The 27,460-nt window shown below is 36.7% G+C and overlaps 1 long non-coding RNA gene across 2 annotated transcripts; it reads left to right on the top strand.

Moving 5' to 3' along the window:
* The first annotated feature begins 22,860 nt into the window (after positions 1 to 22,860).
* LOC112941055 (uncharacterized) lies at positions 22,861 to 26,373 on the top strand. Of its 2 annotated transcripts, XR_011219888.1 has the most exons (3): positions 22,943 to 24,676; positions 24,748 to 25,143; positions 25,267 to 26,373. It is a non-coding gene; the product is annotated as an uncharacterized lncRNA (long non-coding RNA). The 2 variants fall into 2 exon arrangements; XR_003245921.2 differs by having other exon boundaries at positions 22,861 to 24,676; positions 24,748 to 26,373.
* Positions 26,374 to 27,460: the final 1,087 nt, after the last annotated feature.

Below are 27,460 nucleotides of genomic sequence, written 5' to 3'. Positions count from 1 at the left end.
ACATGACCTTGAGCCTACATGTTCCTATTCACTGTGATAGCAAAGCAACCATTCAAATTGTTGTCGATGCAGTGTTCCATGAAAGGACAAAATACATTGACATTGACTGTCAGTTTATTAGGGAAAAGGCTTTGAAAGGATTTGTGATCATACACTACTTATGTTTTCTGAACACCCTGCTGATATTTTTACTAAAGGCTTAGGTAAATATCAAAATTCACATCTCATGTCCAAGCTGGAAATGAAGAACATTTTCATATCACCCAGCTTGAAGGGGGGCTATTGGAGAATACAACAAGGAAATTGCAAAGAGCTGAATGTAAATGTTAAGTCATTGTTAATTAGTCCACCTGTCAAGTTAGTTAAGGATTCTGTTAGTAGGTTATGGATGGATTTTTTTAGAGGATATTTTCATTTATGTAAGTCGGTTAGTAGTCAGATGTATATAAGGGTTGATACATATGAGTTGTAGAGTAGTTTTTGAGTGTGCTCTTCATTGTATACATTTCATTGTATAGTTTCTCTGTGAAACTTTAATGGAGATTCAAGCTTTTCCTTAATTCTTCTAGTTTCATGTACATTAAAATTATCAGTTTTAATAAAGTTCTCATGGGAAGTCTTCACACAATTCTGGCGATGAATGAGCTATTTAAGCAAAATAGAGTTAGTGGGTTGTATAGACTCCAGAATGGTATAGCTTAGAGATGGTCAGGGAGTTTTATGCTTTTTACGCAGTTACTGAACAAAATTATATACCGCCACATAATAAGGCACTGACTCAATCCCATTTTTTACAACTCTAGTGTGGAGTATTTGTGTCAACCTATCTGAGGCCATGGTACACCATTTTATTTATGGGCCTTCACATGCTTAGCCTATTAATACAACTTAATATGACTACGGATGAGGGTGCTGCAAAATAAAGCCGCATGCGTGACACTGAGAAGAGAGAGACCTTGTTGCATTGAATAGCAGGTCACATTGTTGATGAAAGGGTGAGCACTGAGTGGGTCCGTGACATGACTTTGCCTATAAAAAAGATGACTCTTAGTTTTGCAGCTAAGTTCTGGTGGTCTATTATTTGAGCCAGATTGTCCCCCATGGTGATAGATAACATAGTGACTTCAGATAGTGTGGTGATTCTTACTTCTTTGATGGAAGGGCATGAGATAGATAATTCTCAGAGTTTGATAGCCACGATTCACCTCAGGAGAAGACCATACTACCATTTTTGGTTTGAATTTTTTCCTATGTAGAAAGGCTAAAGTTCCAATGTGGGGATGTGACCAATTGATTGAGGTGACCAAGACGATTGATGTTGGTGTTATATGGGATAATGCAAAACTCATGGTTCCACGAAGGGGTATACAATTTGACTTGTCGCGTATGGGTGAGCACCTTGTTTCTGAGCAACCCAGAGAGGGAAATATTTCAGCTCCACCTACGGAGCTTGATATGGCAGCCCCACCATCTTCTTCAGCCGTCCCACCTATGAGCACAACACATGCTCCTACTCCTACAAGTTATGTTTTGATGCTGCTAACCAAAGTCCAAAAGTTAGAGATTCGGATGGTCGGGTTGAAGTCAAAGACAAGACAAGTTCTACTCTGAAGCAAAAGTCTAAGAGAGACACTTTTGCAGCATATTTATCCTTGGGTGAAAGACTGTTGAGGAATCTGAGAAGAAGGTAGAACAAGTTGTGGAGGTGAAGATACAAGTAGTTCATCAGAGGAAATATTTTTTGAGCTACAAAAGCTCGATAGGATGATGGTAGGGATGTGGTGTTAAATGCACTATTCAGTGATGATGAGCCTTCCCTTAACCCTCATCATGTGGCTTGAAAGTGCACACAGGCTTCGGAGCATACAACTGATATGGAGAAGGAGTTGAGACCTAGGGAAAAGACATGCAACTGTTTGAGGCATTGCAAAAACAATCGTGACTTGATGGAGAAGATGTGAAAGCTTAGAGAGAGGGAGATGATTGCTAGAGCATCTGGTTCGAGGATCACTATTGATGGTTCTCCTTCAGTTATATTTTAGGACATCAATGAGTTCTTCACACATAGTGATCCAGCGGGTTCGGGGTAACCAGATCCACCAACCTTTGATTGATCTTTTGGAACTTATGCACCACAAGTTTGTCTCACCCTTTGTGTTACTTTATTATCTGCATGGATGGAATTACACTACTTTTCATTTGGGTTGAGGTGAACGAATTGTGATTGAGAGGGTGAAATTTGAATAACTCAACTCACAATCCTTCCTTGGGGTTTTCTTGCCTTTGCTCTTTTTCCCCAAGGAACTGTTTAATTTTCGTTGAACTAAATATCTAGGATAGTATAAGTGTAAAATTATCTAGAATGAAAAGTATGATGACAAAAAAAAAACATGAAAAGGGAGACCCCTCCAAAAATGTGTTATGTGCTCTGTTTGTGTAATTGATAAGCTAAATATATTGATGATTTGATATTCAATCAAGATGCCATGTGTGTGAGGATGTTTCAATAGTCATATGGTGCATACCAATCAAACTTTATTCGGTCCCTGAAAAATTCACTTTTTATGATTATATCAATCAACAACTTGTACATTGGTCTTGCTAAGATGTTTTACACACTAAATTTAGAAAAGGGTCACATGCCATTATTGAGAATGAGTAAACTTAAGACTAAAAACAACCAACCAAAATAAATAAATTTCTCTCTTCGATCCAAATGTTTGAGCCTAAAAAAGATAATTTTTTTAACTCACCCAATTCACCTTGCGAGAATAAATTCATAAACTTTGCTTTGGACCTGGTCCTCCTTGGACATTATGTACCTTTAACTTAGGCTAAAAAGATAAGTTGAGGGTGGCTTATCACGACCGGGGAGCACCCCCTAGAAGTAACATGGCGTACTTGACCTCTCGGTGGTCTTATACAAGCCCATAGGCATCATTCATCGCATGGTCAGAGGTAAACTTAGCGGAAAATTTCAAACTTTCATAGAACATCATATGCTAGAATCATCACTTCATGTATATAAAACATAAGTTATGATACATAGTTAGACTCTAAGTCTCTTTTGCCATCTTAGACTCAACATCAATAGAGTAGAGTAGAATAGGGACACGACCCTTATCAACATATAATAATAACTAAACTAATCCATAATTTTTACATAACTAATTAATTAATTTACCTATTTTTTGGTGTATATAAGTAATCTAAAATGTGACCAACCCATTCCCAATCCCATGCTCACGAAATAAACCTTCCCTCCAAAACTAATTCTCTATAGAAACCTCCACTGTTGTTGAAGCTCAAGTACAGCTCGTAGATTGGATTCTTCACCAATTTTTAGAGGTTTTCAACAAGACAAAGGTATGGTAATCCTTTATCTCTAAGTAACCTTCCAATTAGAGAGTTAATTTCAATGTTTCCAAAGAAGGTTTATGATCAAATCTCTTCTTATTCAATCTAGCCATGGGTTCTTTCTGAAAAGGAAATCCTTAAATCGTAAGGATCCCTTTCTTGAGCTTGGGAAACATCTATCAAGCCCTTCACTTTAGAGACATCCTTTAAGCATTCATAACCTATACTTTGTTTTAAAAGGGTGAAGAAGAATGGTGTTAGTACAAGAATGAATTAAGTATGACAACCATGCAAAAACATGCATTTAAAGAGGACATTTGGTTAGAAAACCATGCATCATGCCTTTTTGTAAAACAATATAAACAATAAGTAAAATATAACTCATATACTATACATAGGTGATATACCGTGGTTTCACGGTATTATTAATACTTTTTCCTTAATTTTAGTGTGTCCAAAAGCCTTTTTGTGTTAATTTTTATGTAAGTTTCTCTTTATTTGCAAGAAATATGTCTAAAAGATGAATACGGAGGTTTTTGAGCAAGAAATACAGAAAAGTACCACCTACGGAGCTTGTGACCGTCCGTAGGTAGCATCGTAGTGCAGCTGCTGAAGGAAGATGAGGAAGTCTGACCAAGTGTGGGGTTACGGAGTGTGTGACGGACCGTCATAGCCATGACGGTCTGTCCTGCTGGTTCGTCATGAAGATCAGAGAAGTAGTCCCAGTACGCAAATTCCAAGAGTTCAAGAGTTTTGGAATGGAGACCTTCGACGAACCGTTGTGCCTGTGACGATCCGTCATACCTGCCGTCGATGGTAATGAAGAGAGCAGTAGAAGAAATTGCACAAGTATGGAACGACATGGTCCATGACGGTTCGTCGTGACAGCGACGATCCGTCGCGAGGTCCGTCAATCCAGCCGCGTTTTGATAGATTTCCAGCAAATATAGTCCTTATTTAATTAGGTTTTTATTTTTTTATAAATATTTTGAAAAACCTCATTTTTGAGGTTAGACTCTTGATTATTTTTTAGACTCTTTGTGAGATTCTTGATTATTTTGATATTCTTGATTATTTTGAGATTCTTGAATATTTTAGACTCTTGTAATTGATTGTTGGTGAATTTTATGGATTAATCAAGCGAACTTTCTGATTTTACTCTTTCTCATTGAAGTAAGTGCATGAATTCTTATATCATATATTTGAATATTGTGATTATGACTATGGGTAACTAAACTCCATAACTAGGGTTGAGGGAACCATAGGCGAATAATAAGATAAAACTTAACTAAAATAACAATTCTAGAATAGCTTCTTGCATGTATTGATTATTCTTTCGCTTAGAAGTCTTTTAAATGGATAGACAACGTTAGAACTCGCCTTAATGCTACTTGCCGGACCAAGGAGGTAGATAATAGGAAAAGAATTATCAATATAGATTTAGTGTATACTATTTAAGAGGCTATTATTAATTTGTACGAGGTAATAACTTAGTCAAATATCGAATATGATGTCTAATATGAGGTAAAGATAAGGGTAAGTAAAGCAACACACGTAGCCGAACCAAGGTGCGGAGTGAAATTTTCTAGATGCCGGACCAAGGATTTAGAAATACATAACTTATCACTTTGCATGCAAGATACTAGAAAATAATTGTTATAGTTAGAATTATAAAGTTATGAACTTGTGGGGAACACGTAAATCGTAGTTACTTTTATTAATTGATTAAACTCCAACATTTGAAGCTGTTAGTTGTCTCCTTCAATTTCGCTAGTTATTTTCATTTATTTAGAAATAGAAAACCCCCCTTTTATCATTTTTGCTTTCCAAGGAAGTAATTGACTGAACAATAGTAATAATAGATTGAAGTTAAGTCTAAACTATTTTCCTCGTGGGTTTATAATTATCAACTACGGGACGTTTTCTTGGCACGCTACTACCCGGTCTCCAAGAAACTAAACCACAAAGACAGAGTGAACAACTTTGTGGCACTACCAGGAGAGTCAGTTAGTAGTTCTTGGGATATATTCACCTCGTTCTTGAGAAGCATCCCAAATCACCGTATAGATGATGAGTCACTGAAGGAATACTTCTATCGGGGACAGGATGATAATAATAAAGCGGTGTTGGACACTATAGCAGGTGGATCTTATGGGGAGTGTCCTTATGCTGAGATTGCTGAAAATTTAGAGAAAATCTCCCGGGACAATAAAGCTTGGAGTACTAGGAAGTCAGATACCGGGAGAAATACCTTCGCAGTGCAGTCCACTCACAACCCAGCCACAGACGAGATTCATGAGAACTGAGCTTAGGGTGGTACTAAGACATATCATTGGGGGTGTAGAAAAGATAAATGCAGTAAACTACTTGTCTAAACCATCACCACCTAATGATGAATGCTATTATGCGGAGGATTCCTATGCAGTAAATGAGCAGATGGGGGGTTTCCGACTGAGTGCCCAAGGCTCTAATCAGGAGAATTGGCATCAAGGTCAAGGGAACCAAGGTCAGAACTATGGTAACTATAACCATGAGGGTCATTATGTCCGAGTTGGAAACTACAACCGCGACAACAACTTCAACATGGGTAACTACGGTAACAGAAATGAGTGGAATGGGCCCTATGTCCCTTCTCAAAATTGTGATGTTACTCCTAGGGATGGTGGAGATAGTATGGCGCGAGTTGAGGATATGTTGCACAAAATGAGGAGGAGGTTCGATGCTAGTGATGAGCACATTAAAGAGTTAAGGAGTGATGTAGCGGGTATTGGGCAAAAAAGTCAATACACATAAAATATCGATTAAGTAGATCGAGTTGCAAATGACCCAATTATCTGCGACTGTGAACACACGGAAACCAGGCACTCTTCCTAGAAACACTGTCCAAACTCCAAAAAATGATGCACAGTGTATGGCAATCACTACTCGGGGTGGTAAGCAAACCATTGACCTGCCTATGCCGTCTAATGAGAGAAAGGTGAGAAAGGATAATGATAAGGTGGTAGAGGGTAGTGGTGAAGTAGAAGATAGCACTGGAAAAGATGCAGAAGTCCCTAAAGTTAATTCCCATGCCTAGACCACCCCCCCTTTCCTCAGAGTTTAGTGAAAAATACTGAGGATGGTAAATATCGGCGTTTTATAACAATGTTGAAGCAACTTTCTATCAATGTCCCTTTGGTAGAAGCTCTAGAAAAAATGACTGGTTATGCCAAGTTTATGAAAGATCTGGTTACAAATAAAAGATCGGTCACTTTCGAGGATGATGATAGAATGCAGCATTGTAGCGCTATTTCTACAAGATCCCTCGTACAAAAGAAAGAAGATCCGGGTGTGTTCACTATTCCTTGTACAGTCGGGTCATTACATATTGCGAAAGCATTATATGATCTGGAGACAAGCATAAATCTCATGCCCCTCTCGATTTACAAGAAGTTGGGTTTGGGTTACCCAAAGGCCACTGCAATGCGGCTACTGATGGCTGATCGAACAGTGAAAAGGCCTATAGGGATACTCCACGATGTGCTAGTAAAAGTGGAGTCCTTCATATTTCTGGTAGATTTTGTTATTCTTGATTGTGAAGTCGATTTTGAAGTGCCTATTATTCTTGGGAGGCCATTCCTTGCTACGGGTAGAGCCTTAGTTGATATGGAAAAGGAGCAGATGAAATTCCGGTTGAACAATGAAGAAGCGACCTTCAACATTTGTAGGTCCATGAGGTAAAGTGGTGAGCTCCATTCGGTATCTGCTATATCCCACAAAGAAAAAATAAAGAAAGATAATGACCTAAAAAATGAAAATCGAGAGTTTATGGTTGGGGATTTGGTACTTTTAGACAGTTCAAGGTTGCATTGGCTTTCGGGCAAGCTCAAGTCCAAATGGACTGACCGTTACTTGATTACCCAAGTATTCCCTCATGGAGCAGTTGAGTTAGAAACCAAGGAGGGAGTGCGGTTTAAGGTGAATGGAGAACAAATAAAACTCTATTTTGGGCATACTGCATTGGTGAATGAAGTGATAGAGGTATACCATCTCGATGAAGGCTGAGTAATCAAGTGCCCTCAGTCGTGCCTCGACGTTAAATCAGGCGCTTGTTGGGAGGCAACCCAATACTTATAGTTTTTTTCTTTTTAGTAATGGTAGCATTTTCTACTAATGGGTTTTAAATTTGCAGGCACATCACCAGGAAATTCTGCAGAAAATCACTCTGCAGCAGTCACTAACGGATACATCGACGGACCATTGTGGTTGTGACGGACCGTCGCATGAATCCGTCGAGCTAGGTACGTCTTTATTTTATTTTTAAACTAAGGCACACACAACGGAACCAACGATGGACCGTCACAACTGAAACGGACCATCGTCGGTGACTCGTCGCGTAATTAATGAAGCGTACCCGACCCGGCTGGTTTTTTAAAAAAATTCAACATTTAAAACTCCCACCCCTTCATTTTACACCATTCCTTCCCTCTTTCTCCCGTTTCCCTCCCTTTTCAACTTCCATAGATCATAACCCCCCTCTCTTACAACTGATCATTTTCTCCAAATTCTCCAAATTCCTAAAAATTCACTATCTACTAGTCGGAGCTGCCGTTGTGGGTCTCTACTTGATCACCAAGTACCTTCCTCTCTTGTTTTTCTCAAATTCTCAGGTATATGTCTCTAATTTCAACTCATTTACATTGCATTTTTGTTTATCAATTAGTATTAGCCTAGTTCTTCTTGATAGGTTCATTCTTTAATAAAATTTTATTTGACCTAGGTTGAGAATCCTCGAAACTGCCGTGTTAAAACTCTAGAAATAGGTGGTTTAGTATTGCTAGTTTACTAGGTATTTGAGTTAGACAAATGCAGGTACACTAACAATTCTATTTGGGTCATAGGGGATGAATGGGGCATCCCCAGTTCTGTCACTGAGTTACAGAATGATACCCCGATGACGGACCATCGTACCCATGACGGACCGTCATTGGATCCATTCTAACAGCCTTAACACCCCACTGGCCAATTTCCTCCAAGTGTCCACCAATGGACACATGCGACAGACCGTCGTTCCCATGACGGTCCATCCTGCACAATCGTTCTGGTTGTTAGAGACCTTGTTCCTAAGGGTCTCTCACTTTTTCTAAGTGTCCTCCAACGGACACATGCGACAGACCGTCATTCCCATGACCGTCCATCCTACACAACCGTTCTGGTTGTCAGAGACCCTGTTCCTAAGGGTCTCTCACTTTTTCTAAGTGTCCTCCTACGGACAACTACGACAGATCGTCATACCCTCGACGGTCCGTCCTGCATGACCGTTATGACGGTAAGAGACCCCTCTCCTAAGGGTCTCCATATTTTTTTCAAGTGTCCTCTGACGGACACCTACGACGGACCGTCATACCTGTGACGGTCTGTCCTGCATATACCGTCATACTTGTCAGAGACTTTCCTTCAGGGTTATCCATATAAATATAGTCTAAGTAAGACACGACGGACCCCGTGACGGTCCGTTGTATACACGACGAGTCGTCACCTGGTCCGTCGTGTTTCACTGTTACTATAGAAAAGTCATTACATCTGAATTTTTTATTTATTTTTAGTCGTTTTGATTGTCTTGTTTGCTCCTTCTAGTACTAATAATGATTCTTTACAGGTTTTATCTATTGTGGCACCAAAACAAGATCGAGTCTACGCACGCGGGCGATCAAAGTCAGTTGCCCCGTCTACCCGCCTGGTCATTGGTTTTGATGATGAGCGTGACCCCGAGTACGTGCCCCCAGGAACTTCCACCCCATCCCGAGCTACACGTGCTGTCAGAGCCACACCCAAAAAAGTGGCGTCCGGCGTAGTCACTGCCTCCCAGACTGATGAGGAGCGCACACTGATCGGCACACCTTCGGGTCAGCTACCAATGAAGAAGGAACATCTGGATCCTTTGGAGTTTCGTGGTCGGAGGAAGCCTCTGGATCTGTTGAGGTTCCCGCACCTGCCACCGCTGTACAGTCTGCGTGGTCTGATGAGGCTGACAGTTTGGACTCCAGACCTGGTTCACCAACTCGTGCTTTCACCCCAGTTACCGACCAGCCCAACCGGTGGTGTGTCGACGGGCAGTATCAAGTCTATTCTGATGCAAAGTTCTTGAATGACAAAGGAGTCATGACTCGAACACTTACATTGGAGAGACGGGTCCTTATGGGAAGTCTCCCCACGATGCCAGAGATCCATAATCTCTTCACCGGACATCGACTGGAGTGGACAGCGCGTCCGTTGGGACGTTATAGTGAAGAGTTGGTTTGAGAGTTCTACGCCTCCTACGTAGCGACTCTCCGATCACAGATTGATAGGCGGGCTGCCCCCGCCAAACAGGCCCCACTGGAGCAGGTCCAAGTACGTGGCATTTAGGTTGATATCTTCCTGCCTGCCATCCGCAGGTATCTATACGGCGAGAATGTTGATGCTAACTGGACCCCTCTCACTGCCGAATTTGACTAGAGATGGAAGATTGTTAAAAATGGTCAATTCCTGTGTGAGCCATCCTAAGAGAGACCACCAAGAGGTGGATGGCCCTGCACTTGTCCGTTGATGGAGAGGGTGCTGACTGGGTGACCGATCTGAAGGGAGCTAGCCATCAAGAAGTCTAATCTGACCTTCACGGTGAAGTTTTTGTGGTTGATTGTCCGCCACTGCCTTTCCCCCACAACCGCTGATAATATAGTCACATGGGATAGAGCAGTACTGATGGCGGCGGTGATAGCCGGGTTTGAGGTGGATTTTGGTTGGCTTCTATAGGCGGTCATGCACGAAAGGGCTTTTAAGGTCACAACTACTCAACCTTTCCCTTGCATGATATTTTCTCTATGCAAGTCAGCAGGTGTGCCTATATGGCACATTGGTCAGCTCAAGACCCCGCTGGGCACTGTTGATATCGGCCTCATCAGGGATGAGGCCAATGAGTTGGCTCCACGCAGAGGGCCCCATCCAGAGTTGGTACAATATGGCTGATACAGTAGCACAGGCCCGCACGGCTATGCAGACGGCTTCCACTGACACTACCCCGATCGAGTCTATTACGGGTAATAGCACTGCCCCGAGCTCCTCTCGCTCAGCCCCTTTCTCCGCTCTGGTCACGCTTTCTAGGGTCCCGAAATTAGAGGCACAGATGGCTACACTTCTTCATCACGTCCAGCCTTGGATGCAGAGGTCTATTGCTGAGGCAGAAGAGCGCTTGGAGTGGAGAATGGTCCAGCACACAGAGCGGAAGATCACTGAGGTTCATCAGCGCTTGGACGCTTTTGAGTTGCGGGTGTTAGCTCGACCAGCCCCTCAGGTGGATGTGTCTACCCTTCAGGCTGCAGTCGATAGTCTTCGCCCAGACATCGATATGATCTTAGAGGCTAGGGTGCCTGAGTCTGAGGACCCTTTTTCAGAGCCTGTTGAAGACACAGTGATGGCGGCCCTATTCGCCACTTCAGAGATTCTACCACCTCCCCCTCGAGAGTATGCCAAGAGGCGTAGAGGTCGAGAGGAGGATGAAGCTCGAGCACGAAATAAGGAGCGTCGTGAGATGGAGGCTGCGACGAGAGCCTCGCTTGCTGATGAGGAGGCGTGTCAGATGAGAGCAGTACAGTTAGCTGTTGGGGCGTCTAGCTCCAGAAATGTGTAGATAGTGGGAAGCACTGCTGATAGTGTTTTTGATGTTGAGGACACTACTGAGGGTGACTAGATTACAGAGGTTGTGGGTTCTGGGGAACCGTATCCACCAGTTTTCTGATCGTCAGTGCTTTGCGCCCCAGGTTTGCTTCACCTACCACTCTTGTATTTAAATTTTTTTATGCATTAGGGACAATTGCATGTCTTTTTGTTGGGGGTGGGGTGAATGGAAAGTGAGAGCTAGGGTGAAGTCTGAGTAGCCCAATTCACTATTCTCTTTTGGGGTTTTCTTGCCTATATTCTTTTTCCCCAAGAGACTGATTATTTTTTTTCTGTTGAACCGGCATGTCTATATCTTGTGTACATAGTTTAATTCTGAAGCATGATGGCTAAACTGATATCTTGATAAAATGGAAAATGATGCATGACTAGGCATAGTAATTGATAAATGTGTGGCTCGAAGCATGACATAGAGGTACACCATTGCATGACCCTAAGTCTGAAATTTAAACTAGGTGCCTGATAATCTGGTAGAGTAATGAGATATCAAGTGAGTGTGAGGAAGATTTGAATAGTCCACTATTTGTACTGAGCTAGAACTTGTCTGGTTAGTCCGGCTAAAAGTAAACTGTAATAGTCAATTAGGAAAGGATCATAGGCCCTTATTCAATATATCCAATTTTTAGCTTAAATAAAAGAAAACTAAATGAAATATATCCTTCATTGATCCAAATGATTTGAGCTTAAACTAGACCTTTCTATTTCATCCCAACTGATCTTTTCTGAGAATAATGTGTTGGCCCTGGTCCCTCCTTGGACATGTGCACCTCAGCTTATGCCAAAAGCATAAGTTGAGGGTGGCTAATGCAATAAACAACCCTTTTATGGCCCTGACCCAACTTTGGGTATTGTGTACTTTGACTCATGGTAAAGCATGAGTTGAGGGTGGCTATTATAAGGAATTCTCTGGAAGGTGGGGTTGAAAGAACAAAGAGTGAGAAAGAACAAAAATAAAGTGACTCAAGAATTAGTTGAAAGAAAAGTTAAAAAAAAATATACAAGAAATGCAAGCAAGAAAAGAAGAGAGTCACTTACACAAATGAAGAAAGAAGGGAAAATAGCAAGGTGAAAGAATATGAGATACTGGGCAAGATAAAATGATAAAAAGTGGTATCTTTAGCCTTTATGTCAAGGAGGACAAAAAGTCACTAAAGTATACCTAAATATACCCTACCTGACCCTGAGCCTATGTTACGAGCTAAGAAAGTCCTATCGTAATCCTAAGAGTTGTATAGCGAACTTAAAGAAGTGAAAATAAGGGCAAGCTTATGGCAATATGTATGAATGAGTGTGAATTTGTTCTAAGAGTGAGTGTTAAAAGTAATCCTTATACTCAAACTTAAATCGTTGTGTGAAAAATGAAGATTTTGTTTTGAAGTGAGGACACTAGTTGCAATACCGGAAATATTAGCACCTCGGTGAGAAATTGAAGAGGATAGGTGTTAGTGTATGGTGAGTTTGTGTCATGGTCTGATTCCACATACTTCAGGCCTAATAGTGATAGCATGCATAAACATGATGTGAATGATGGGGATTAATAGCTAAATGATTGCGAAAGATAAAACATGGATACTATTATACAAAGATTTTGTATTGAGTCATAGTGCGTCGCTTGAGGACAAACAACTAATTTAAGTTGAGGGTGTTGATATACCGTGGTTTCACGGTATTATTAATAATTTTTCCATAAGTTTAGTGTGTCCAAAAGACTTTTTGTGCTAATTTTTATGTAAGTTTCTCTTTATTTGAAGGAAATCTGTCTAGAAGATGAATGTGAAGGTTTTTGAGCAAGAAATACAGAAAAGTACCACCTACGGAGCTTATGACAGTCCGTAGGTGGCATCGTAGTGCAACTGCTGAAGGAAGATGGGGAAGTCTGACCAAGTGTGGGGTTACGGAGTGCGTGACGGACCGTCATAGCCATGACGGTCCGTCCTGCTGGTTCGTTATGAAGATCAGAGAAGTAGTTCCAGTACCCAAATTCCAAGAGTTCAAGTGTTTTGGAACGGAGACCCTCGACGGAACGTTGACGATCCGTCATACCTGCCGTCGAGGGTAATGAATAAAGCAGCAGAAAAAATTGCCCAAGTATGGAATGACAGAGTTCATGACGGTCCGTCATGACCGCGATGATCTGTCGCAAGGTCCGTCAATCCAGCCACGTTTTGACAGATTTCCAACAAATAGAGTCCTTATTTAATTAGGTTTTTATTTTTTATAAATAGTTCGAAAAACCTCATTTTTGAGGTTAGACTCTTGATTATTTTTTAGACTCTTTGTGAGATTCTTGATTATTTTGAGATTCTTGAATATTTTAGACTCTTGTAATTGATTGTTGGTGAATTTTGTAGATTGATCAAGCGAACTTTCGGATTTTACTCTTTCTCATTGAAGTAAGTGCATGAATTCTTATATTATATATTTGAATATTGTGATTATGACTATGGGTAACTAAACTCCATAACTAGGGTTGTGGGAACCATAGGCGAATAATGAGATAAAACCTAACTAAAATATCAATTCTAGAATAGTTTCTTGCATGTATTGATTATTCTTTCGCTTAGAAGTCTTTTTAATGGATGACCAACATTAGAACTCGCCTTAATGCTACTTGCCGGACCAAGGAGGTAGATAATAGGAAAAGAATTATCAACATAGATTTAGTGTATACTATCTAATAGGCTAGTATTGATTGGTACGAGGTAATAACTTAGTCAAATATCAAATACGATGCTTAATATGAGGTAAAGATAAGGGTTAGTATAGCAACACACGTAGCCGGACCAAGGTGCGGAGTGAAATTTTCTAGATGCCGGACCAAGGATTTAGAAATACATAACTTATCACTTTGCATGCAAGATACTAGGAAAGAATTGTTATAGTTAGAATTATAAATTTATGAACATGTGGGGAACACGTAAACCCTAGTTACTTTTATTAATTGATTAAACTCCAACATTTGAAGTTGTTAGTTTTCTCCATCAATTTCGTTACTTATCTTCATTTATTTAGATATAGAAAACCCCCCTTTTATCATTTTTGCTTTCCAAGGAAGTAATTGACTGAACAATAGTAATAATAGATTGAAGTTAAGTCTAAACTATTTTCCTCGTGGGAACGATCCCAACCTCATTAGTTGGGTTATTTACTTGACACAACCGCTTTACTTCTTATTTGACACGTAAGTTTGAGCGTATCAATAGGCATAGACACTATTCATAACATCACATAAAGCCACTTACTTCATTTAAGGCACATTTATCATATTCATAGTACAACCTTCCTTTTATTGTAAGTCCCTTACCCCCAAGTAAACCTCTAGTAATACTTGATGCAATGCATCAATAGTGTCCAATCTCACTACCCACACTCAAGCATCACCTTAAGGAAACCAAGGTTAATATTCATATAACCTTCATTAACTCAAACATAGACATTCATGAAAACATAGCATATCATAAGACACATATTTCATACATGACTCAAAATGCTTTAAATCCATATAGGAGACTCATTCCAAAACATCATACAAGTCCAAACTACCAATAGTATCATAACAGGCAATAATCAACATAATAGGCAATAATCAACAAATACATGCTTGGACTTCACTTTACTACAATATCATAAAACCTTACTCGTAATGTCAATCTAAGCTTACTAGTGTAATGTACATGTAAAGTCTCATAACCTTACCCATACTTAGTAACCTCACAAATAGACTATAAGCACACCATTTACTATATGCATCAACATTACAACCATAATCAACCACATACATAAGTAGGACCTTCATCATATGACAAGTAAGACCAACATCATGCATATTCAATGTAAGACTTCATCATATATACTATAAGACCAACATCACACACATAGAGTGAGACTTCATCAAATAGACACCATAAGACTCATACTATGCATATTATTATATCAATTGTTCAATATCATAATGGCATGCATAAAGGACATATACATATACATATTGAACACCTTCCTAGAACTCGCTTCAAAAGCCACTTGTGCAATGCATAGGTAAAGTTCCATACCCTCACATATACTAAGCAACTACCTCTAGGTTATCCAAGTTAGGTCTCATTACATCACTTCCATTGAGGGGCAACATAGTTATGGAAATAGGAGATGTATATTGAAGCCCTCTTTATGCCAAGTGGTATTGTAACTTCCATCACATGAGAAAGATAAGGTGAATCTCCCTCCAAGGGAAGTCAACACCTCATGTGGAACCCCAGGTGAATCTTCTTCCAAGGGAAGTCAACACCTTATGAGAAACCACTGGTGAACAAGCCTTCCTCATTAGGAAGGGGTACCTTTCTCTCATTTGTAAAGTTCACTCGGTAATAAGCTAAGTTTCCTTTATTGAAAATTCTTTACTTAATTTTACTACATAAAAATGGTTTTAGGAGGTTAACTCCTCATATGCTTAGCTCATAGGTTATAGATGAGAATATTCCTTTCATCAACCTAAATCATGTGAGAAAACCTTTCATGTGGACATAGCATATTCAAGCATAGTCTAGTTTAGAGTACACTTGAAAATACCTTCCAAGAGTCCCCCTCTTTACTAGATCATCGTACATGTTTAATTATATCTATTCTGTGTGTGTGTGTGTGTACTTACATGAGGATGCCTTTCACATAAAAACATTTAGACAGTACACATATGCATACTTCATCATATCATATACTTTCATGTTCATAGCTAATTCATGCATTCCTATTCATATACATAGAGTAATCACCCTAGGAACTATTCTATCCAGGTAGACATGTGCAATTCGTAGTCAAAGGCCCATACCATTGATTACACTAGTACACTTATCAAGTCATCCTAGTTAAGATACATATCATACTTTATGAACATATACTTTACATGCATAGTAGTAGAGATTAGTACATATGAGAATTATCCTTTCATTAGACACGATGAACCTATACTACTTATAAGAATGCATGAGGTGTGTGTACATTGGAAAATATGATCATGTAATAGCACCTAGCAGATCGACGAGGCATCCACCCTCCAAGGATCACATTACACATTCATGCATAGCACATACATCACTTTATAGCATAGGAGACAAGACACCTTCAACATTGCATCCAAGACTTCTAACATTAGCTAAGATCACACATACATATATGGGTAAATAGATAGGGGTAATTCAGTATGGAACTTCATCATAGGCAGCACATATACCAAAACTAACCCTAACAACTTCATTCAAACGTTGAAGACACCATTAGCACCTAGCACATGATACTAGATTAAGAGACTAGACATAGTACTTCACATTGTGTGATCATCATAACCACACTTCATAATTCATAACTTGACTTGAAGGCACATAGAGAATGACAATAAAGTATACACCGCCACCATAGGTGGACCATACCACACAATGTCATACAAGGCCGATTCAACTATCATTCTATAGAAAAGTAGAGGAATAGGGAAATCTTACCAATTCTCAAATATTTGATCACCATTGATCAATTACCAATAATTCAACATCAATTCATAAAGAAAAAAGTAGCTATAATCAATTAAACATAATTGAAACATGCTACAATCAACTTAACTTCAAGATCATAATAGACACATCATAGGCTAAATTGAGAAATTGGGAGGTTCATGGTTTCATCATGAAATTGGATTGAAAATCATCCTTAAAACGGTAGATAATCAACAATTCATCATAATCATACTTTTGAAATCATCTCCCATTGACGGGGCGTAGACTGAGGTACGGGCGTCTTTCTTGGGCGTAGATTGAAACTGCCAAGGCAGAGTCTAGGCAGCTTTAAGGTCCTCCTCAAGGACCCTCGGATGGTCCTTGGGGAGTCTTGACCAGAATTTCGAACGTAAATACGAGCATATACAATTTAAGGACCTTCCATATCAATTTGATCATCAAACAACACTTAAAACATACTAAGACAGACTAGAACACACAAGCACGTCTCAAGGTTAACTTTCGAACTTTATCAGACGTTCTTGGACGTTTGACCTACAAATCACTTTAAATCAAGTAGCATACTGTAAAACACTTAATTAACTTATTATTAAACTTTTAAGGCACATATGAGGCTCTATACATCTAAACTCATTTTGAGATATCTTACATGTCTACATTAGAGTTGTTCACCTTCACTTTGGCATTGGTTCCTTCTGCGACATCGTGTTCTTTAACCCATGATAAAAGCTTAAGTTGAGGGTGGCTGTTATGAAGGATAACTAGAAAATAAAGTATGATATCAAATAAGGTGAAAGGTTCCATAGTTAGTGAAACTAATCCTTGTGAAAATATTTCAAGTCAAGGTTCTAAGAAAGGGTTCAAAAATGGTTAAAGGGTCAATAGTTAGTGAACCCATCCTTGAACCCGAGCCTTAAAAGTATTCTAAAGCAAGGGTATAAGGAAGGGTTCAAGGTTGTATAAGGGTCCATGATTAGTGAATCCATCATCGAACCCCAGCATTGTGAACGATAGTCAGTGAACCATCCTTGAACCCTAAACTTGTAAAAATTATTTTAAGGCAATGATTCACGAATAGGTTCACGGACAGTAAAGGGTCAACATATGGTAGGCCCATATGTGGATATTGACTTAGGAAATACTAGTCGCCTTTTTGGTTAAAGATATCCTTCACATATAGTGAAGCGATTGATGGTCTGTGAAAGGCTTACAGAAGTGTTTCAACAGTTTTTAAGATAGGGATATTTGGGTCTTCTTTTATGCATTAATACCTAAAATATGTAGTTTTAATCCTAATTCTAATCCCTATATAAGATTTCTAAGTTCTAAAATTAACCATTCTAAATTCATTCTCCTAATTCCCAAATTCCAACCAAATTCATCCTGCTTAATTCTCTCTCAAGCTAAGAAAGAAAAAGCTAGTGTTTCAATTCAAAATTTTCAATTCACCATTTTTGGGGGATTTGATTATCAAGGTATGTAGGATTTCATTCATCCAATAGGTCCCAAAGGATTTCTAAGTTTCCAATTCAATTTCTCCTAAATTGCTTAGGTTTCATGTGATATTCACGATTCTTAATTGATGTCAATTTGATTGTTAAATTTCAATATTCCTATGCATGTGTATACTAAAATACATGACTTCATATTGATTTCTACAAGACTCATGCATTATTTTAAATTTTAACTATGAATTTATGAAGATATGAGTTTATGAATAAAACTATGGATTTGTGACTGATGATATATGAAAGTTTATGCATGAGTTATGAAAATATATTTTATGATCTAAATTTTGCTTTCAATATAAGCATCAATTCAATAGTGAAATGATTTCTCACATTGAGAATCGGTAGTGGTGATAAAAGGTTTTCTCACACATAGTTTAAGGAGCTACTCTATAATGATTTAATATTGGATTAGTAACTAAATTGTGCTTTTACATGTATGATGATTATGTTAATGAAATTGAATAGTCTGTTGATATTTAACTTAGCATCGATAAAAATTTGAGGTAAAAGTTCAACTAGGGTAGTGTCTAGTAGCAATCTCTACTTCTAAACTATGTGCCCCCTTAGGATTGTCTTAAATACCCATTGAAATCCTATTCTATGTATGCTCAGGAACAAGGCTATCAAATGGCCGAGTGTAAAATCCATTGAGGTTCCAAAATTGTATATTATTATGATGGCTATCAAATGGCCGAGTGAAAAATCCATTGAGGTTCCAAAATTGTATATTATTATGATGCCCTTGATTGATAATCATTCGACGGACTACTTTTACGATGTCAGTCACATGAAGAAACTCAGCAAGCCTTGCAAGAAGTGCATTCTTTACTAATAGCTGCATAGTTTAAGTTGTTTGCTGGTGGATCCATAAATAGCATATGATATGATACAGTGTCCTACCTTTGCAAGTATACTCTTCCTTCTCAACGTGGGAGTTACATTGGGTTCCATGTGAAAGTTCACTTGAACTATTATCGTTTAAAATTTTTGTCTCACAAAATAAATTATGTTGCTTTCAATGGTTTTAATAGAGTTTTTCTTGTGATTTTAAGATTAACCATGTTCATGTCTTATGATTTTTTTTTAAAGGTTTTACTTGTTTATCTTGGTTATGAATATCCTCATTTCCTATTATGTCCCTTTATGATCATGCTTTCATGTTTATGCATATCACTCGTACTAAATACATTCAACGTACTAATGCATATTTGTGTCTATTGTCTAATAATGTAGGGTGTGACACTTCTTCTCCTCCCACTTGTGGATATATTCAGATTTGCGATATTTAAAAATTTGGTGAGTCCTCGTGAGGACCATGTCACCTTTAATTACTTTTCTTATGTTTTTAGTTTCTGACATTGTACATGTTTTATGGGTCACGTCCCAACCACTTCTTTTGATGTATTAGATGGGCTTGTCTAGAGACTATGTTCGACTTTCACTTTTACGTCAAGCTCTTAAAATATGAGACTTTCTACTTTTTTGTATTATATTGTGTTGGATGTATTTCAGATAACTTTTTAGGGTCTATTGGGGTTTTATACGACATGTCAAGTATGGGGTATACTTTTAGTCATGAAATACTCTACTTGGTGCTTGATACTAATCCCAAAATAATCAATATCAATATTCTTAAAGAACTTTCTTTACTCGAATTTCACTTATACTGAAGTACTATTTAAAAAATCAAGTATACTCTTTCTCTTTCTCAACCGTCAAATATTACATATGAAATGATTTTATTCTTTCTATAAAAGCTCCTTTCAAAACATGAATTTAAAGTCTATACTTCTGAACTCACCTTTCGGTCCAAAATCAATGTATCATAAATTTCATATAAAAATCTCTACGAACATGACCTTTATCAACAATTGGGTTCATGTAAAACAAAATTTCAACATCGAATATCAAAATTAAATATGCATAATAGAATTCAAAATCTCAACGGTTAGGGAATCGATATTTAGAATAAGAACACAATTGAATTTAGATTTCAAGAGACTACGGATAAAACTCTGAACATAACATTCTAGCACTTAAGAACAATTTAAGAATCACATGATATGAACTTAAATGCAAATGAAAAATGATTTGGGCCTTATCTTCAAATATTCAAGGTATTACACTTTTGTAATTATTTATTTTGTTGCGTCATTTATATTTTGACTATTAATATGAATGCACATTATATTCCTATATATACCTTTTTTTTCTATTGCCCTTTCATTATTTCTATTCTCTTATTATTGAATATTAGTATACATACCCAAGCGGTTAATTGATAAACACTTTCGTAAATATTAATGTATTGACAGTTTTAAAATTATATTTATCAAAAATGATATTGTAATATTTATGTGGGAGAATGTTCATGTAACATCTCGCAATTCGAGATAGTCGGGAAGAAACTAAGACGTAGAAATAGATATTTTTGGAGGTAACAAAAAAAATTGGAAATTTGGTTAAGTTAGGAAAAGTTGAGTTTTGATCAACTTCAAACGGCCATAACTTCTAGCTCAGGATGAGTTAGATATACTTCCAGATATGGTTGAAAATCTCTTGGTATAATCTTTCCAACACAACCAACTTTGCGTGATTCTGAGTTCATATGAGTGAGTTATGACATCAGAAGTTGGGTTGTTGAAATAAGAAAAGTCTGAAAACCTGATTTTAGAAGGATAGTTTGGTCTTTTCTTACCCAACATAATTAATTTATTTTTAGGAGTTCAATTGGGGTAAATTAAATTTTAATCAGTTTTGAAAAGTGAATTTCACGCTAGAGCTTGGAGAGAGAAGAAAAGAGGAGAAAAGGAAAGAAAGTTCAAGATTCGTTAAAAACGTTCAAGCATCGCTTGTGGATTTCGTCAAGGGGTGATCCCTATGAGGTATGTGAGCTTCCATAGTGTTGTCTTTGTTCACCCACGCGCCAAACATGTTATTTTCGACGTAATTTTGTTTTGGAAAATTAAGGATTTAAGTTCTTGATGAGTTCTTGATAAGTGTTCTTGAAGTTTACTTATCGATTAAGTTTTGATGTTAAGATTCTACTTGGGTCAACTTTAGATGACCATATCTCTTAGAATATAAGGATTTATGTGAGTCATAACCTATCCAATTAAAGGTAATTGAATTTACTTTCCAACGCCACAAATTTTTTGTCAATTCAATTTTTAGGAAAAAAGTTATGACTATTTTAGTAACCTATACAGTGTTGTTACGAATTAGCCAATGGAAAAACATTAAAAAAGGGTTGCTTTTGTTTTTTTACCTCCAAGAGAAGCCTAAACGAATTTTTGACTAATAAAAGGTTCAAAACGACCAGTTTTTCATCTTTACTAATGAAAATCATAATTCTTGACCATAGAGATTTTAAGAAACTAATTCAAGAATCTCAAGAAAGGTTTTCTTGATCATCTACCTTCAAGCGAGAGTTTCAAGGTTTCTATTCATGTTTTTATCCAAGATTCTTCAAGGACCTTGTTCTTTCTATATAAATTTATTCCTGAATATCCTGATATCTTTCCTATCACAAATCATGATGCTTGAATTCATAATTATATTTAAGTAAAGTCAATAGTCAAGTCAAGAAATTAAAAAGTCAAGTCAAGAAGTTAAAAATCAAGTCAAGATATGTTCTTCAAGTTTTTCAAAAGTCTTTCACATGAAAAGTATTCTAACAGATGAAAATTAAAAGAATTGGCAAATTTAAAACTAATGGTATAAATGCATATAATTATATAGTAAAGGGCTTGACATATTTATGAGCTTCACATTAATGTTTCACAATTAATTTTAGAAAATTGAAACAAAACCAAAATATTGAATAGAGGACAATTTTAAAAAGATGAAAAAGCTAGTGATTCCAAGACATTGAATATAAGCTGTTGTAATTGTGTGATAATTAAAATATTACTCCTATTTAATTAGAGTAGATATTTTATTTTTATTACATAACGATGCAATAATTGTGTGACAATTTAAATATTACTACTAATTAGGTTAGATATATTTATTTGTTAAATATTTTAATTATTTGTATTTTGAACAATTTAAAACATACATACATGTTAAAACTACAACTTTTGATTTCTATGTGTAAAATGAAGATGATATTTTTAATTTTACCATTGTTGACTGTCTTTTTGATTTTTTTAAATTGAAAAATGACATTTTGTGAGTGATCAATTTATTAAGATGACAATTATTTATCCTCAAATAATTCAAGTGAAAAAAATAGCAAGCATGATAACAACAAAATTGTTCTTCTCATAGCTAGTTAGAAGGCCATAAAAAAATAATTTTATCCGGTAATTATCTACTCCGACCTAATTACCTAATAATTCAAGGCTATATTTGGAAAGAGACTTTTTATATAGTTTTAATCCAAATACAAGATGAGGTGTGAAATAATGAACCAAACACTTGATAAAAATAAACTCTGCAGTATGCGCTACTAATCCCTATATTATCAATCCCTCCATAACTAATCCTTGCTTTATTAATTTTTGTACGAGACGGACCATAACACTCTAAATAGAAGTTATATTCAGTTTTAAATTTAAAATCTCAACTGATTAAGATAATGGCACAACTCAAAACCGGTAAGAATTATTTTTAGATTTTAACGTTACTTAAGGTGTAGTTGGTTTATCTTATTTTGAATCTTATTATTTTAAATGCCTTTTTTTCATCTCTCTTCCTTGTTCCTTTATTGAACATGAAAATTTAATTTAATATTTAATTTTCCAATATTCAATATTACACTTTAAAATGTGTGTTAATAATTTGAGTTTATCTAAGTAGAAGTTAATTTTAAATATAAGAAATATACAGGTATAGATATAATTTAGATATAGATTATTTCTATCATTGTTGTTGTTGTTGTTGATTATACCTTATTTATCGACACTAAATCAGGGATCTCCCCCAAATCAGGGATATCCCAGTATGGCTAATGGTCATTAGCTTGAAATCAGTAGATAATTAGGACTCTATTACTTGTATAAATATCTTGTAAATCCTACACTTTTATAATCGAATAAGCAAATTACAATTCTTTTATGTCTAATTGTTTTGGATCTCTATCGTTATTCAACTTGGTATCAAGAGCCTTTCTTTTCTTCAGATCCTCACGACACAGTTTTTTTTTCTTTTCTCTAGATGGATTCACGAGATACCTTGTCAACATAATTTGATGGGCATAACTATTCGATTTGGAAGTTCCATTTCAAAGCCTTCATTAGAGGCAAAGATCTCCTTGGTATTCTGGATGGCTTCAAAGGTTGTCCCTACTGAAGACAAAGAAAAAGAGGTTTGGGAGGCTGACAATGGAAAAATTATCACCTGGCTTGTCAATTCTGTCTCCGTCAATATAGCCATGAAACTGACATTTTTTTAGGAAGCATCAGAAATGTAGAGTCATCTACATACCCTTGGTAACCAACAAAATTTGGCTCAAGAATTTGAATTGTAAAGACTACTTGCAGAATCTATACAAGGTGAGAAAAAAAATGTTCGTTGTTTTATTCTGTATTACTCACATTATGGGCAGAACAAGATCAGGGTTTTGCCACCTCTATCCCTACGGCTGGATTGAAGGATTTCATGACTACGATGAAGAGGACAAGGACATTTCAATTTCTAATGAAACTCAGGCCCGAGTTCGAGCATCTGCGTGCTAGTATTCTTAACAGGGAAAAACTCAGGCCCAAGTATCTCGCTATACATGGATTTTTTTCTTGAAAAACAAAAAAGGCACCAAATATTGTAAAAAAGTTTTATAACCTTATAGAAACCCAATTTGAGAAAAAGATCAAGATTTTTCGTTCAGATTCAGGAAGGGAATATGTAAATACAAACCTAACTATCTTTTTTTTAGGAAAAAGGCATAATTCATCAGCATTCTTGTCCGTATACACCGGAACAAAATGGTGTGGTGGAACGTAAGAATAGACATGTTGTTGTAACTGCCTTAGCCCTTCTTGATACTTCAAATGTTCCAAAAATATTTTGGGTTGAAGCAATCCAAACATCTATTTATCTCATAAATACACAATCATCCTCGATAATGAAACAAAATTGTCCTTATTTTATTATTTTCAAAAAATTGTCGGACTATTCACATCTTAAAGTATTTGGTTGTGTGTGCTTTGTTCATCTTCCGGATCATGAACGTCATAAATTATCTTCCAAAGCCATTAAATGTGTTTTCTTAGAATACAATGATATTCAAAAGGGTATTTATGTTATGATTCAACACGTCGTTCTTATGAATCTCACGACATGTTATCTTCTTTGAGAATTTTTGTATTTATACTAACAAAGACTCACAAATCTCTACTGTCTTTCTTGAATAAATTTTCTTCTCATGATGTTGCTTGCCATAGCCACCTTCCTGCTGGTCCTTCGTTGACCATTCTCTCTACCAAATCAGGTACCACTTATAACTTTGATCTTTTTTATTTTTGATACTGATACGACTTCGGCTAATACTAAATTTTTACCTCACCCACATACAAACAATCACCTTCTCCCACTCGTCAAAATAACATTGATCCAATTAGACGATCATCTCGGCATGCTCCCCTCCAGAACGACGATATGGGTACTCAACAGGTAAACGTGGTCGATCTTATGCCTTACTAACAACCTTGAATTCTATAGTTGTACTGAACTCTTACATGCAGGCTAGTGGTGAGAAATGTTTGGAGGATGCAATGCATGAAGAATTAGTTGCCCTTGAGGAGAATGATACATAGGATATGGTGGATAGACCAACAAATGCAATAGTTATTGGAAGTAGATGGGTGTACTCAATCAAGATGAAAGATGATGGTTCCATAGATCGATACAAATCAAGATTAGTAGATCAAGGATACAAGGAGGAATATGGAATCGACTCTGATGAAACATTTGCTACAGTAGCTAAGATAATGACCGTACATATATTGCTTGCCTTAGCATCAATCAAAGGTTGGAAGTTACATCAACTGGACATCAAGAATGCCTTCCTGCATGGAAACTTGCAAGAAGTGGTCTACATGAATCCAATACCAAGTTATGAATATATTAAACTAAATCAGGTGTGTCGTCTTAAAAAATCTCTCTATGGATTAAAGCAGGCTCCTCGCTCTTGGTTTGAAAAATTCTGACTACCTCAGGTATTACTATTCTCCTTCTTTATGTGGATGACATGATTACCACAGGAAACGACGAAGTTGGAATCTCTCATTTGAAAGATTTGTTACACTCCTCGTTCAAAATGAAGGACTTGGGGAAGCTAACATATTTTTTGGGTTTGGAGGTAAGTTATGGAAAGGAAGGCATACGATTAAGTCAACAAAAGTATGCAGAAGATCTCGTTCGATTAGCCAATCTTATTGATCGTAAGAAGGTTCATACTCTAGTGGAAGCGAATACGAAATATAAAAAGGAGAAAGGAAAGCTTTCCAGATATCAGACCTTGTATAGACGTCTAGTTAGATCACTTATATATTTTTTACTATGAGTCGTCCTAACATCTTTTATACAGTACAGGTGTTAAGCCAATTTATTACCGAGCCTTACAAGATGCACTACACTGCTTTGCTCAGGGTTATTAGATACATAAAATGTACTGTGAATCGGAGTCTCTTATTCCCATCATCATCATCGTTGGACATGGTGGGATACGCTGACGCAAATTGGGCAGGATGCCCTAATTCAAGACGATCCACTACAGGCTGGTGCATGATGCTTGGATCGTGCATGATTTCTTGGAAGTGCAAGAAACAATCTCAAAAATCAAAGTCATCCACAGAGGCAGAATATAGAAGTATGTTTGCTGCATGCTCTGAAATCATTTGGCTGCGGAGGTTGCTATCAGAACTTGGCATCGAAATGAAAGTATCAATCACATTATACGGAGACAACACTAGTGCAATAAGAATCGCGACAAACCCCGTTCATCATGAAAACACCAAGCACATCGATGTAGATTGTCACTACATTAGAGAACTGGTTGAAGATCAGAGTATTAGCCTGAAGTATATATCCTCTAATGATCAACTGGCTGACTATTTACAAAGGTTATATCAAGAAGTAGACACAAATATTTGCTATCCAAACTCATGTTTTGTGATACACAACATTAGTTTGAGGGAGGGTGTTGATTATACCTTATTTATCGATACTAAATCAGGGATCTCTCATTATGGCTAATGGTAATTAGCTTGAAATCAGTAGATAATTAGGACTCTATTACTTGTATAAATATCTTGTAAATCCTACACTTTTATAATTGAATAAGCAGATCACAATTCTTTTATCTCTAATTGTTTTAGATCTCTATCCTTATTCAAATGTTATTTTTTCTTTCTTTAAATTATTATTATTATTATTATTATTATTATTATTTAATAATTATTGACATTTTCTTGCATTAAGGCTTCATTTCTCGAGTTTAGCCTTTTGAATGCTTCAATCATTGATGAGCAATGGTCACAAAATATTATTTTATCTGTGTCTTTTTGGATATTGTATTGTGGGATTTTATCTGGATTTTGTCTAAGGGCTGGAGAGATATAATAATTTGGTCCTAATATTCCTCTAGCATAGTCTAAGGCTTCTGTAAAATCATTAAAACCTTTAAAAAGAGGTTTTTGAAAATTTTTAATAGATTCTAAAACTTCTATCCGTGTCTGAAAAAGGTGATATTTCAAATACAAAATAGAGGTGATATGATAAATTTCATTAAACTTTTAATGTTGTAAAATCCTACTCAGTACTCCTTCACTCTCTTTTTCTATTATGTAATTATCATATTAGGTTCTAGTTTTAACTTCCCCTTTTTTTTTCCCACTCAGTACTCCTTCACTCTCTTGTTCTATTGTGTAATTATCATATTAGGTTCTAGTTTTAACTTCCCCCTTTTTTCTTTTTTTTTATAGACTCTGTCCATTCATGAATCTATTATTACTGTTCATCTCTTTCTCTTAGCCTTTGTTCTTAAAAGTAATCTTCTTTAACCACACCCCGGATTTGGTTATTTATAGTTCCTTTCTCAGAACATTTAACCTGACAATGTCCTAGGAATTTACAGGTTAATCCATCAATACAAATAAGAAGCTAACAGACTAACCATATACTAAGTAATATAGATTCATGATGATATTCATAAATTTACATGAATTTACAAGATTAATATTTTACAAACACACATAATTTACATATATGGGAAGTTTACAAGAAACTTAAATATGAAAACTTACATTATTTAGAATAGAGTGAAGTTTCCCTTTCGGAAAATCCGAAAAGCTTCCAAGCTTTTACTTAAAAACAAACTTTAAAATAATAAACTGAAAACTTTACTACAATCTTTTTAAAATAATTTTAAAGAAAGGGGATTTTCTAGAGGATTTT

This window comes from Solanum lycopersicum, chromosome 3, assembly GCF_036512215.1.
Source record: "Solanum lycopersicum chromosome 3, SLM_r2.1".
NCBI classification, from domain to species: domain Eukaryota; kingdom Viridiplantae; phylum Streptophyta; class Magnoliopsida; order Solanales; family Solanaceae; genus Solanum; species Solanum lycopersicum.
Note: the sequence above shows the minus strand (reverse complement) of the source record. Positions and strands in the feature narration are given on the sequence as shown.